The sequence below is a fragment of the Xenopus laevis genome, chromosome 6L (genome assembly GCF_017654675.1).
Source record: "Xenopus laevis strain J_2021 chromosome 6L, Xenopus_laevis_v10.1, whole genome shotgun sequence".
Lineage (NCBI taxonomy): Eukaryota > Metazoa > Chordata > Amphibia > Anura > Pipidae > Xenopus > Xenopus laevis.
Genome location: NC_054381.1, coordinates 84,784,113 through 84,799,570, shown reverse-complemented (window position 1 = coordinate 84,799,570; position 15,458 = coordinate 84,784,113). Strand labels below are relative to the sequence as shown.

The window sequence follows — 15,458 nt, the reverse complement described above, 5'->3', positions numbered from 1 at the left end:
AAATTAACCCTAGCGCATCTTCAATTTGAATTGCTTGCATTGCCGAAGTAATGCTAGTAAAAATTCACCAGCGTTCGGCACAGAGGACAATACTCTGCATGCTAGTGAATTAGCGTTGTCTTGGTGAATTTTCACCTGACAAAGTGTTGCAATGGGTGTGAATCGGACGCTGGCGAATTTTTGCTGGTTAGTAAATCTGCCCCGTAGAGTCCATTTTTAACAAAATAGGATTTTCAAAATGTATTAAAATAAACCAGCAAATGTAACAATAAACCAGCAGCTTGTACTTGATGGTAACTAAGCTGCATGAATCCATATTGGTGGCAAAACAACTTTAATGTATTTATTTCCTGTTTAAAAATATTAGTAGATTTAAGGTATGAAAATAAATCCAAATTACAGAAAGATTCCTTTTCCAGAAATTCCCAGGTCCTATGCATTCTGGATAACAGATCTCATACCTCTACAAAATACTTTAAACTCATAAAAAATTAATTGTTAACTCTCTGGGCGTAGCACTCCACATTACAAGATATTTATAATTATGGATATCAGGGATTATAAAATGTATATGTTTTCTATACAGAATATTGTGCCATATGTATGCAGATTTGGAACAAGAGATCCAAAATGCTTACCTCTATGGTGATTGTGAGCAAATTGCCACTTACGAAGGGACATGATTACACTTACATTAGAGGACATTATAGACAAATAGCAGGGGACCTTTTTACCCTTAAAGTGGATCACCGTACCAGAGGCCATCCCTTTAGACTGGAAGAAAAGAAATTTCATTTGAAGCAGCGTAGGTGGTTCTTCACAGTGATGACAGTGAGGTTGTGGAATGCATTGCCGGGTGATGTTGTGATGGCTGATTCAGTTAATGCCTTTAAGAATGGATTGGATGATTTTTTGGACAGACATAATATCAAAGGCTATTGTGATACTAAGCTCTATAGTTAGTATAGGTATGGGTATATAGAATTTAATTAAAAGTAGGGATGGGTGTATGTATGGATGCTGGGTTTTCAGTTGGAGGGGTTGAACTTGATGGACTTTGTCTTTTTTCAACCCTATGAGTCTATCTGCAGTTTTGGTAGCCATGCCTAGAGAAAGGATTATGTCTCATGGATGTAGAAGTTATTACACACATTTTAGTATTTTTAAAATTCTTTACAAACTAGAGGCAGTTGTGTGGTCCATTTTTATATTGTGTGTATTCATTTGACATGCAAGTTAAATGAGGGTTGTCAAAAGCCAACTCTTGGGGGGTTATTTAGTAAACTCTGAATGCAAAAATCACAAAAAAAAATCATGATTTTTTTTTTTTAATAAAATCTGACTTTTAAAAAATCACAAATTTTCGGGATTTATTAAACCCTGAGGACAGAAAAGTCAGAATCTGAAAATCCGGCATCTCAGACCTTGCATATAAGGTTGCATATAAGTCAACGGGAGAAGTCCTAATGATTTTTGATGTTTTGTTGAGTTTTCTGTGAAAATTCCGAAAACATCAAGAAAAACCGATGCAAAAATCTGAAAAAATCTTGAAAATTGTTTTTTTCCCCGCAAAACAAATTTTCGGCAAAATGTAATAAAAAATAATTATAAAAAGCTCAAGCGGATTTGATCACAGTTTGTAGCAGAAAATATTGAAATAAATTCGGAATTTGTACAATAACCCCCCTTGGAGACTAATTTATAAAAAAAAAAATATATTTTGCTAATAAAACTCCCAAGTACTTCTACAGTACATGAGCTTTTTATTTCAGATTTTTTTTCAGATATTTTTTATGCTAAAAAATGTCAATTATTTGAGTTGGAAATTCAAATCCAAGTTAACAACTTTTTTAGTATACACAATAGCTATTATTTTCATATTCAGTCATTGTGAAAGGAGAACTAAACCCTATCTTGCATCCCCCAACTCTCCAATGCCTCCCTATAAGCCCCCTCCTCACAACATCTATTTTGTTGAAAAGTTTCTGTGTGTGTCAACCAGTCATAAATCTGCAGAGCTGCACCATCTTTACCTGTCTTCTCATCTTCTTCTGTTAGACCATTGACACAGATATTGCAGGAACATGCAAAGTTGAATCAGCACTCAGGGGAACTTTTTAACAGAACTAATGTTGAGGAGAGGGAACTTGAGGAGTGGAGTGAAGGGTGTGGAGGGGGGTTTGGAAATGGGCTAGGGTTTACTTTTCCTTGGATGTCAATCCCTTACAATGTCTTTGTCATTTTCCAAAAACTACAAGTACAATTGGACTTCCATGTCCCTTTGCTTATACTAATGGCTTTCTATTTTTTTATTTTAGTCTTAAAGCTTAAAATATCAGTTTTGCCCTACGTAAACTAAGCCATAATGATATGTACCCAGTAAGATACTAGGGGTACATAATGAGGGAAAATGCAATTGCATGTACAACATTTTTAGCACAGACATTGTGGGCATTTTTTGTCATTTATTATAGGTATAAAATAATTTAAAAAAGGTGTATTTGGAGACCAAATTAATCTGAATGTATAAGAATTTTTTTTTTTGTTTTAAAAATTTTTTAATTTAAAACCTGGCAGGCCAGGAACCCAACATATAACAATATAAATACATTAAAAACATGTATTCAGGTAGGTGGATTATCAGATTGAACTATAATTCACACCATAATACTCCCAAATTGGAGAACTGTCACTCCAATTATGCTCTACATAATTATTGTTGCAAGACTGGGGGAATCATTCAATACAACCTAGGAGATTTGTAAAATTCCCATTACTGTGTTTTTAAGTGACCACCTACCTAAATCATTTTTACAAAAAAAACATGTATGCATTTATATTGTTATATGTTGGGTTTCCTGGCAGGTCAGATTTTGAATGAATTTTTTTTTAAAGCAAAATAAAAATTTTATAATTTCAGATTAATTTGGTCTTCAAATGCACCTTTAATTAATGTATTACTGTTTTGTTATCCTTAGTAGGACCTTGGGGAGTAAAGGTGTGTTCACAACCAATTAAAGTGACTTCTCCTTAATGCCACATTACCTCTTATTATAGGTACTTGCATCCAAAGCCACTGTTTGCACTTCCATATATTTGTGCATAGTGTTCTGCCTTTGTCCTGCCTTCCTATTCTCTAATTTGTGCAAGTGCATCTATTGACAAAAGTTGACCATGGACCTAAAATCACCTCCAAAGGCTCCATTTCCACAGCAGCCTACATTAACAGATTCAGCATATTTGCACCTTGAGAATTGTGTGCAGCATCATTTTGAACCATGTGCTGGAAGTGACTCCATCCAATTCTTATTACAGCACAAGTGTGATTACTTTAACATATTGTCCACAATGGAATCAAGTCCTTGTTGGAATTAAACTCAAGACCTATGTTTAAGTCAGAAAAGAGACATAAACCATACCTCCCAACATTTTGAAAATAGAAAGAAGGACAAAAAGATTTTCCGCCCAGAGTGTGGCAAAATTTTTAACCACACCCATTTTCTGGCCCCTCCTCCTAATTACCAATTAGCATTTTACAACATTTGGGAGGTTAAGAAAGTGACTGAAGCCTCTGAGGAAGTTGAAGTTTGATAAAACGCGCAAGGCAAAGCATTCAATGTCATCCCCAAGAGCCCAGGAGGACACACGCGGTTAAGGGCAGCACTGGTCGTAGTCAAACAAACAAGCAAAACTGGATTATCCTCATATGAGCAAACAGGAAGGGGGAATTAATATACTCGTTTAAATTCCACAATTTGAGAAGCAGCCACAATTGACAAATTTCATGTGTGCAGAAAAAACTATAACATTTGTGAGTACCCCTCAATCACTAACAAGTGGTGCATCTAAAAAGTGCAAAGTGTAATTTATACACACTCTCGGTTAATAAGGTTGGAATGTGAGAATGTATGATGTTGTGAAACTACAACATAAAAAAAATGTACTACACTCAAATATTGCTATTTTTCTCTTCATCTTTTTCTGGCTGTTCAGTGCAGGAGATCAAAGAGAAAGTCGGGACATTTCAGTAATAATCTGGGACTTTGGGTTGAGCTGTCAAATTCGGGACTGTCTTGTGAAAAACGGGACAGTTGGGAGGTATGCATTAACTAGGTTATTTTATTACAGTGATAATTCAGCTATGAATGTGAACATATATAAAGAAGCTTTATCTAAGATAGAGACTATTTATAAATCTGTGTATTTTTGCTTATGCATAATTTTACAAGTTCATTGTAATCCCTGAAGTCATCCATTAAAAAAAATCTAGTTACCATAGTTATACAGGTGTGTAAAAATTGCAAGAAAATGATGGTGTCAGAAATTGTACAAAAACTGTGCAAAAGAGGCTACAAAAACTGATTCTTTTTTATTCAAACTGTTTTAGTGGACCACTGTTTTTTATGTCTGTGTATCACCTTAATACAAAACTTGATTAATACACACATTTTGAAATATATAGGTTTCTGGATTTTAAGGATGAAACATTTTTGTGACTCATTTTTGTTAATCACTAGACTAAAAGGTTATAATAGCAACATGAAAAAAGTCTGCATATTAAAGATCAAGGTAAAAACATTGTTTACTTGTTTACTGAAATTTTCTGTACAGATAAAAAGATGACAAGAGGGTATTGATAAAGAGTAGAGAAAGGAAGTTTTTTAAGCATTGGAAAGCCATCAACACTAATGGACAATGAAATTATGACATTTCCTGCTTACATTGAACTTGCAGCAAAACCCAAGGGGCTGCTACTTTTTATTCAATTCATGCTATTCTGGGGGCTACAGTCTACTGAAATCCTAGGCCCCTGCCACCAAGGAGCACTAGAGGCTGGGCTTCTTTGTCACAAAGGCCAATATCCTGTGCCTTCCTAGTAAGTCAAGCTTGGAATTTGGACTGCTTTAGATCCAAAAATATCCTGTAAATAGCACATTTTTCAAAACATGCGTTCAGGTCCTGGAGATGGCACTGAAACAATTTCAGTATAGTGCTAGCTTCCCTTTAAAATACTTTAAGAAATTTAGTGTACAGTTTGTTATGGAAAGTTTTTGTGGAAAGGAATTCATGGTACAACTATTAACAAAATCTGTAGTGGGGTTTGTTTCAGCTCCCTCTTGATTTACTTTTAGATGGATTCAATCTTCATGAGATTATATTTTGTACATGAGCATGTACAAATGCAGGCTATAGATGAGAAGTCTGGGAAAGAAAAATAATAAGACACAGGAAATCTTCCTAGCAAATATTCATCATCTTGATTTATTTATTTAACAAGTTATGCAGAAGTTCACAACAATGTTACAACAAATGGAAAAAATACATTCAAGGAACAGTAACACCAAACAATAAAAGCATTTTAAAGTAATTACAATATCACGTACTGTTGCCTGCTTTGGTAAAAGTTATGTGTCTGCTTTTGAAAGACTACTATCTTTATAAGAATAGGCTGCTTGTAGTCATGAGGGCAGTCATTCAACCTGAAAAAGGATAAAAGGCACAGGTTACTTAACCGATAACAGCAAAGCTCTTCAATAGAGTTCAATGATATTTTACCTTTGTGCATCTGTTATCTGCTTGTTATGTACTTTGAATGGCTGCCCTCATGGCTACACAGCAGCTTGTTTATATAAACTGTAGTAGTGTTTCTGAAGGAAACACACCAATTGTACTAGTGCAGGAAAATACTACATTAATGTTAGTGTTACTGTTACTTTAACAAACAAGGCTTACAGAATTATCTTCACTAAGGTATGGAATCAGTCATGTGGAAAGGGGTCATAGCCTGTGATGCCCTGCTCCAAGTCCTGGCTGATAACAGCCATTCCATGTGGAGGGGTGAAATTCCAAGGAGGGGGGACTTAGAGTTCACATTAAGATGCCCATAGTTGATGTGGAGGTCACTTTATAACATAGCCTCAAATACCTGTTATGCCAGAGGTGTCAAAAGCTGGGTGTGGGTTTAATTAATCATTCCCTGTCAGATGAGCACAAACATGATGGGCTTTCAGTACTTGGTCTTTTAGATAAGAATATCTGAGAAAGGGTAGGTCACACAGCAGTGATATTTGGTCTCTATGAAATCAGTAAAATAATCTAGTGCCACTGAATATAATATCATGTATCTTCTATGTTCCTATAAGAGTTATGGTTCTTATATTAGTGGTCTGGTCCATACACTCAGGAGGTCATAAAAACTCAATTTGGGGACAATGTAATTTTTTCGCCACACACCGTTGTGCTGGTCCTCCATTGGCCTTGCCTGGTCCCTTGGCAACAACAAACGTTTGGAAAAGGATCCACACGCACTCAATATTATGCAGTCGGGGAGTAGACCCCTTTTTTATGCCAAAAAAAGTTCAACATTTTTGAAGGTATAATAAAAGGGGTTTACTTCACGACTGCATAATCTCGAGGGTGTGTGGATCCATTTCCAAACATTTGTTGCTGCTATTGGGAAAGCCCTTCTGCATTATTGAGGGTGGGGAGTGGCCAGTTACCTGATGCCTGGAAAATAAATAAATAAAAAGTCAGCTCTTCTGACTCAGTTCTAGGTTATACTTAGGAGGACCCTTTTCTGTGGGGGTTTATCTAGTTTGTTTCCTCTTGCCTCCAGGACCAGGAAATTCTCAATTTCAAGCAAAGTACAGGTTTCTATGTAGTTCCCTTTTATTTGATAAACGGTTTGTATTTGTGAATGTATGTCTTTTTGTAACATCCTTTTGTTACTTAATTTGCAGTTATACCTTTTATAATATTAAATATAACATTTAATAAGTTTGTCTTTGATGCTCTAAACAACCCTAGCCTGAAAGTGTATACCTGTGAGCATTAGCCCCCTGCATGCTGAATGAAAATGCTAGCCAATTATAGTAATACAACTAATGATGCATGGTTCACACATGAGAAAAATTCAAGAGATACTGGAACAAAGATGGTATTCGTCCCAGGGTACTTAGCGAGCTTAGCTCTTTGATTGCCAAACCTCTTTACTTAATTCTTCAGGATTCATTGAGGTCTGGCATAATGCAGAGAGAATGGCGAATTGCTAATGTGGTGTCGCTGTTCAAAAAGGGGTCTTGTTCTCAGCCTCAAAACTATAGGCCAGTTAGTCTGACGTCAGTGGTAGGAAAGCTTTTCGAAGGTTTAATAAAGGATAAGATACTGTACTTCATAGCAAATCATAATACTATTAGTTTGTGCCAGCATGGTTTTATGCATAATAGATCTTGCCAGACTAACTTAATTTCTTTTTATCAGAAGAGACCTCAGGTTTTTGTAGATAAGTTGTCTAATTTTGGGCAGTGTCATTCTGTGGCTACTAAAGCAAATAAAGTTGTGTCTTGCATAAAAAAGGGCATTAACTCAAGGGTTGAAAATATAATTATGCCTCTTTATAGGTCCCTGGTAATGCCGCATCTGGAGTATGCAGTGCAGTTTTGGACTCCAGTACTTAAGAGATATAAATAAGCTGGAGAGAGTGCATGTTAGCAGAGAACTGATCTGAACTGCATGTGCAGCTTCTCTAAGTGAGGACACACCAACTTCTGTGTGAACAGTAACTTGGTTGCTTTATAGAACTCAGCATAAACACTTCTGCAACAGGAACTTTTCATAGAGAGTATGCACAGGAAGATGAAGAAGAAAAAAAACAGTGTTACAGGTCAAACATGACATCACATTGCTAAGCAACAATAGACCTTTCCAGCATTAAGTAACACGCACTGGAACAATCTCTGTTGTTTTCCAACAGTACAGAGATGTGCAACTAAACTGGTTAGGGGGATGGATGACTTAAATTATGAAGATAGACTGTCAAGGTTGGGGTTATTTTCTCTGGAAAAAAAGACACTTGCGAGGGGACTTGATTACACTTTACAAATACATTAGAGGACATTATAGACAAATAGCAGGGGACCTCTATACCCATAAAGTGGATCACTGTACCAGAGGCCACCCCTTCATAATAGAAGAAAAGAACTTTCATTTGAAGCAACGTAGGTGGTTCGTTACAGTGAGGACAGGGAGGTTGTCACTGCCGGGTGATGTTGTGTTGGCTGAATCTGTTAATGCCTTTAAGAATGGCTTGGATGATTTCTCAGACAGACATAATATCAAAGGCTATTGTGATACTAAACTCTATAGTTAGTATAGATATTGGTATATATAATTTATGTTAAAATAGGGTGGGGTGTATATGGATGCTGGGTTTTCATTTGTAGGGGTTGAACTTGATGCACTTTTTTCAACCTGATTCAACTATGTAACTAGTCTGTGTGTATGCTAGTTAACCCTTTGTTTGCTGGTAGGAAGAGCGAACTACTTACGTTCTTGGCATCTTTCATTGACAGAGAAGTATGAAAGTAGAGGCAGCAAGTGCTGTATGAGTTTTGTTGATGTTGGTTGTTCTTTGGGGTGCTGGTGTGTTAGTATAACCTGTGTGCAAGGTGAGTGAGAGACTGAGTTAGTGACCCCTGATTACTACACCCCCCAAAAAAAACTTACATTTTTCAAAGTCTACCAATTGACTCCAAATAAGTCCACAAATTGACCCCATAGGCTAAAACAGCAATTCGGCAGGTTTTAGATGGCGAATGAAAGTCAAATTTTTAAAGAGACAGTACATGATAAAGTTCGATATTTAAATTTTCGAATTTTTTTTCATATTCAAATCAAATTTGGACTATTCCCTAGTCGAAGTACACAAAAAATAGCTCAAAATTCAAATTTTTTTAATTCGAAAATTCACCTTGACCTTTGATAAATCTGCCCCCTAAAGTCAAGTGCAAACTGCAAGTACCATAATCATGACACAATGTAAAATAATTTACTTGAAGAGATAACACTAACTAGGGAGACTTCAAATTCATTAAAAAAGAAATGCAGCTGCTTAAAGGAACTGTTCACCTTTGAGTTAACTTTCAGTATGATGTAGAGAGTGATATTCCAAGACAATTTGCACTTGGTTTTCATTTTTTATTATTTTTGGTTTTTGAATTATTTATCTTTTTATTTGGCAGCTCTCCAGTCAAATTACCCTAGCAACTATGTACTGCTTTGAATACAAGGCTGGAATATGAATAGGAGAGGTCCTTAAAAGAAAGATGAGTAATAAAAAGTAGCAATAACAATATGTAGCTGTACAGAGTAGCTTTAAAGAGTATTTGTTTTTTTAGATGGGGTCAGTGACCCCCATCTGAAAACTGGCAAGTGTCAGAAAAAGATTGCAAATAATTTAAAAACTATATATAAAAAAAATAAAAGTTTCTTAGACTTGGGCATTCTATAACATACTAAAAGTTAATTAAAGGTGAACCACCCCTTTAACTTAGTAACCTTGATTTAGTACTAAAAACAAGAAAAAGCAGTAAAACCCCACACTACCTTACTAAAATTAATTGAGATCTAATTATATAAGTGCTTAGTGCTATTATAAACATATGCTTAGTTCTAAATCAATTTAGCACCAACATACAATTAATGGTATTTCAATCGATTGTGTTATATATTAATAATTAAAAAGATTAAGTTGCTCAAGTGCTATAAATCAGGTGATGTGACCCGCAATAAAAATTTATCTACACACAATTGATGAATAATCTAAAAGTTCATGGTTCTTATATGAATTAAATAAGGTGCTAGTGCTGTAGTTATAATTCTAAAGTGAGTTCATGGTATCAAACAATTAAAAATAAAGCTTCAGCAATTCATGAATAAAAGTTAGAAATTAGAAAATAGTATAGAGGTGGAGTTGTCCCGAAGAAACTAACTGCATTGTTCTAAGCCCTGGGACACCACACGTGGGAGAAAGGCAGAACACTGAGGACTGTGGTCTCGTTACTACCTTTAACTGTCTTGTAAGGAGAGCTAACTTTGCTATAAAACCAACAAATCCTCAGTGCCTTAGAGAATAAAAGGAATGAATGCTGCGCTAGTAGCGCTGCAGTTCCATTAAATTTCTCTAGATCCGAGATTCAATTAAAGTTTAAAAAGAGAATATTTCAATAACGAGCTTTGAAGGCTCGCCGACGCATGTTTCGCTTACGCTTTATCAAGGCAAATGGGCTTTTTTTCCCGTCGCATAGCTTTTTAAAGCTTCAGCATCTGACATCATAGAGATCTTGTTGAGATCTCGCGAGATTCTCACACTGTGGAGCCTCATTGCTGCACACCTGTCAGCATGATACTCACAGCTTTCCTAACATGTCAATCACTCCAGTTTGTCTCAGGAATACAACCAGGCTCAATGATTAGGTAATCTCCTCCCATAAGGGGAGGATGTCAGGGTTTTTACCACGGATCGATGGGGAAAAGGGTTACCAACAAGATTTACCATAGCAATCAATATAATGTCCAGAAGTAACATTTCGGTTCACTGATTTTAATCAAAGCGTTAATATAGGTGTATTTAGACTTAGATGAATGCCTGGAAAAGCATATTTTCATTTATACCATTAGGAGCGATTGTATTTAATTTAAAAATCCAGTAACTTTCCCTTCTGAGAAGTGCTTGTTCCAGATCACCCTTTCTGATGCCTAGATTGATTTTTTCTATGGCCCAGAACTTTGTCTGCTGGATTCATATTATGGTATTTTTTAAAATGCCAAGCAACTATAGATAGAGTTGCATCTGTTTTATCAGTCTTGCCAGCATTGCTTATAGAATTGCAATGCTGCTAAACTCTTATCTTGAGCATTTGGGTTGTCATACCCACATATTTCTTGCCATACGGGTATTCCAAGCAATAAATCACTCCCCTGGACTTGCAATTAATATATTAATTAATATAGTATCTATATATTAGAATCAAACCCATAGTGTAAAATCTAAAAAAACCTTTTTAAACTTTAATTGAATCTCGGATCTAGAGAAATTTAATGGAATTGTAGCGCTACTAGCGCAGCATTCATTCCTTTTATTCTTTTTTATCTCTAAGGCACTGAGGATTTGTTGGTTTTATAGCAAGGTTTGCTCTCCTTACAAGACAGTTAAAGGTAGTAACGAGATCACAGTCCTCAGTGTTCTGCCTTTCTCCCACGTGTGGTGTCCCAGGGCTCTAGTTTCTTTGGGACAACTCCACCTCTATACTATTTTCTAATTTCTAACTTTTATTCATGAATTGCTGACGCTTTATTTTTAATTGTTTGATACCATGAACTCACTTTAAAATTATAACTACAGCACCAGCACCTTATTTAATTCATATAAGAACCATGAACTTTTAGATTATTCATCAATTGTGTGTAGATAAATTTTATTGCGGGCCACATCACCTGATTTATAGTACTTGAGCACCTTAATCTTTTTAATTATTAATATATAACACAATCGATTGAAATACCATTAATTGTATGTTTGTGCTAAATTGATTAAGAACTAAGCATATGTTTATAATAGCACTAAGCACTTATATAATTAGATCTCAATTAATTTTAGTAAGGTAGTGTGGGGTTTTACTGCTTTTTCTTGTTTTTAGTATCCCTATTCTGGTTTAAATACCTCTACACAGCCGGAAATTGGGTAATACAAGTGAGTGAACATTAATTACAAGTGAACTATATTTTTGTTTGTAACCTTGATTTAGTAGTCACAACATACAAAATTAACATTTCAGATAACAACTCTACCATTCTTTAAATCCAATCAACATACAAAAAATGTAACATATATCATTAGAGTAGAAATAATATTCTATGGGGAAATTTAATAAAGGGAGAAGTGACTAACGCTAGCGAAAATTCGCCAGTGTGACGTCATTTCGGTACTTCGCTGATTTATTAATGATCGACGGCGGAACTTCGCTAGCGAAGGAGGTAGACTCTAGCAGTACTTCGCGCCCTAACGCCTGGCGAATTTGCACTCTGGCGAATGGACGTAACTACGCAAATTCACTAAGATGCGGATTTAACTGAACGTGACCTCTTGCGCCAAACTTGCCTTTGCCATCTCAGACCAGGTGAAGTGCAATAGATAGGACTTCCTCAAAAATTGTCCTCAAAAAAAAGTCCCAAAAAACGCTGGCAACTTTAAATTTTTCAGGGTGATAGGCTGCAAGAGATCGTGAATTTTTTCTGGGGTACCCGGCTTCCCTCCTACATTTCCTAACATATGGTACATAAACTATACACTGGGCTCATGTGTAGGGCAACATAACAACTCTATTTTATTTTATTAAGCTTCCCTGGGTTTGTGTGTAATGTATTTGCTGCAACATATATGTCCATTCAAATTTAACTTCCCGCCGTATGCAAATGAGGCAACAGTAGCGCAACTTTGCTTTGCTTGCCGCAGTAATGCTAGCGCAACTTCGCCAGTGTTCAGCACCCTGGACACAACTTTGGATTTTAGTGAATTAGTGTTGTCCTGGCGAATCTATGCCTGGCAAAGTGTGGCAAATTTTCGGAGGTTAGTAAATTTGCCCCAATAAGTAGTGATGAGTTAACATTTTCACAGAGCTTTGTTGCAAAAATAATGCCCTTAGGGGCAAATTTACTAACCTGAGAAAATTCGCCAACGACGGCTTTGCTCACATCGCAACACTTGACCAGGGGCAGCTGGGAAATGAGAACATGTCTAGTCCCATGTCAGATTTCAAAATTTAATATAAAAAAATCTGTTTGCTCTTTTGAGAAATGGCTTTCAGTGCAGAAGTCTGCTGGAGTAGCACTATTGACTTATGTGTTTTGAAAAAAACATGTTTTCTGATGACAGGATCCCTTTAAGTACTGAGACTGCACAGACATCGCATTTGAATCAGATATTTCCTCAATGTGTTTGAAGGCCCTAAATGCAAGCAGTCATTTATTCTTTTTCCCTCCACTTCTTGCACTTCTTTATAGTTGCCTTTGGCACAGATCAGTCCTTCTGTTACAAATTTCCCTCAGTTTGGCCTGTTGAAACAGGGGAAGCAGCACTTTTGAAACAAGGGAAGAGCTTTTGGGCACCTTTAGCAGCCTATGTTAATTGCTGTAGCATAGTTGTACTGAAAGAACAAGCTGATTTTCACCTTTAAATTAACTATAAGTATGATGTAGACAGTGATATTTTGAGACAATTAGCAACTGGTTTTAATTTTTTATTTGTACTGTGCATTTCCCCCCATTGTTCTAGAATAATTGCAATCACTTGGGGAAGATCATTCTGACACATTTATTTAATATAATGTGCAAATAAACTACAACCTGGTGTTTCTAAAGTATATAGACAAATAGAAAAAATTGTGCAACATAGTGTTTGGTTTGGTTGTGAATAGACAGTACATTGGTCTCAGATGTTTGCAGAGTGGAAACCTTGGCCCTGTCTATCTAAAATCTCTTTAGGGTCTTGGAGTCTAGAACAAATAGAAAATGGGTAAAATGTTTGTTCCCTTTCTCCTATAAATGCTGCACAACAAATCCAGGCCAGGTTGAGCTCAAAGCAGAGAGGTAATTGTAGCCCCTGGTTTTCTGCTCTTTAAAAATTCTATTGTTTGGCATGTCTGACCTTCACATGCAGCTGAGAGCTGTGCTGCTAAGAGAAGGCCTAAAAGCACACACAAGGTTTCTTAAAACCTATTCAAACTGTTTTCTTTTGCTAGAATTGCAATGAAAAATCCATCCAACTATTGACTTATTTTTAGTAAGTACAATGTTTCAAGGGGTTTTTTTCATTTTCTTTTGTAATGCTGTAACATTCAATAAATGAATAAACCAACAGGCAGTTGCCTTTCAACAGAATGTTTGTGGTTAAGGCAGCTTATTATCCTAAAAGTCTGCAGAACAGTGACCTTGAGAAAATGACCCATTCACCCCCTACTGGTCAGTGACAATAGTTTTGTATAAAGAACATTATAAAAGCATACCCCTGTTTTACCCAGTAGACTGAACAGATTAGAGAAGTCTGAAAGGCAGACACATCAATCTTCCATTAAAATAGGGTAAAACAGTACAAATTAGAAAGTAAAATAAATCAATATTCCTAGTGAAATATGAGAACAAATGAAAAGACAGAATTAATATGTAAACAGCCTCAGGATATGCGTACAAGTTTTTATAATTCCATATTTAAAGATGTGTTAAATAAAATTTGGAATCTGTATTAATACATTGGATTAGCACATCTTAAATAGAAATTTGTTTACAAAAAATACATAAACTACTGTTTTTCTGCCAATTCTATCTTTGTTTATTAATAAAATGTCATTTACCATAGGCTGCCAGTTAGAGGGTCAGTTGCCTGAAGACAAATGAGTAATTAAAAGAAACTTAATTAAGAGAAAATATGTTTTATGCAAACAGCTGTTTAGTTACCTATCCTACCAAAAAAAAATATTGTAATTTTTAGTTTAAACTACTGAAGACAATACATTATAATTTTGCTACATCCAACATCATCCATGTCTTTAAAAGCATGTTATACATAGTTTGCTATCTAATAGTGGTCTCACAAACAATATAAAATGAAATATTATATATTTAAAGGGGCAGTTTGCCTTCCAATTAACTTTTAGTATGATGTAGATAGTGATAGGATCCATTATTTGGAAACCCGTTATCCAGAAAACTCAGAATTACAGAAAGGCCACCTCCCATAGACCCCATTATAATAAAATTATTAAAACTTTTAAAAATGCTTTGCTTTTTCTCTATAGTAATGAAACGGTACCCTGTACTTAAACTAAGATATAATTAATCCTAATGGGATGCAAAACAATTCTATTGGGTTTAATTAATGTTTATATTATTTTTTAGTAGACAAGGTATGGAGATCCAAAATTACAGAAAGACCCGAGGTCCCAAGCATTCTGGAAATCAGGCCCCATATTGTACCTATAATAAGTAACAACAACAATACAACTATAACCTTGAAGAGCAAATGGATATGATAAGGGGCCCATTTACTAACAATCAAATTTTGAATTTGTTCCACAAATCTCTAAAATTTGTGGTTTTCTCATTTAAAAGAAAACAAATCAAGATTTTTAATTGAAAAAAACACAAAAACCTATAATATAAAACTTTGCCACATAAAAGTTGTCGAGGTCCTATAGATGTTAATGAGAGCTGCACTGATCCAATTAGACCATTTTAAATCAGTTTGGACTTTTAGAGGTTGTCAATTTTTTTCCCCACTAGGAATTGTCCAAAAAACTTCTAGAGGTTTTAGAGGTATTCGTATTTTTCCCCTTCAGCATACTTTCGCATACATACTTTTTTATTTGGATGTTTTAATAAATATCATGACATTCATAGTTTTACAGAAAGTGAATTTAGTCATGGTTTCAAAAACATCTAAAACATCCGCCCTTTAATAAATAGGCCTCCACAAGCTTACCTAAGGGTTAACTATTCTTTAATTGTCCATTTTAGGTATTTATCATTCCAAACTGGTGAGGTACTTCTTTAACATTAACTAACATTACAGGATGTCCTGTGATTTAGCAGCACTATCATTTCTCTCTCTCTCTCTGACCAATATT

General features: G+C 35.4%; 1 long non-coding RNA gene across 1 annotated transcript; it reads right to left on the bottom strand.

Moving 5' to 3' along the window:
- Nucleotides 1–5,241: 5,241 nt before the first annotated feature.
- On the bottom strand, nucleotides 5,242–10,293 carry LOC108718706. Its single transcript, XR_001936052.2, has 3 exons — nucleotides 10,046–10,293; nucleotides 8,328–8,436; nucleotides 5,242–5,480 (listed from the first exon to the last, which is right to left on the bottom strand). It is a non-coding gene; the product is annotated as an uncharacterized LOC108718706 (long non-coding RNA).
- Nucleotides 10,294–15,458: the final 5,165 nt, after the last annotated feature.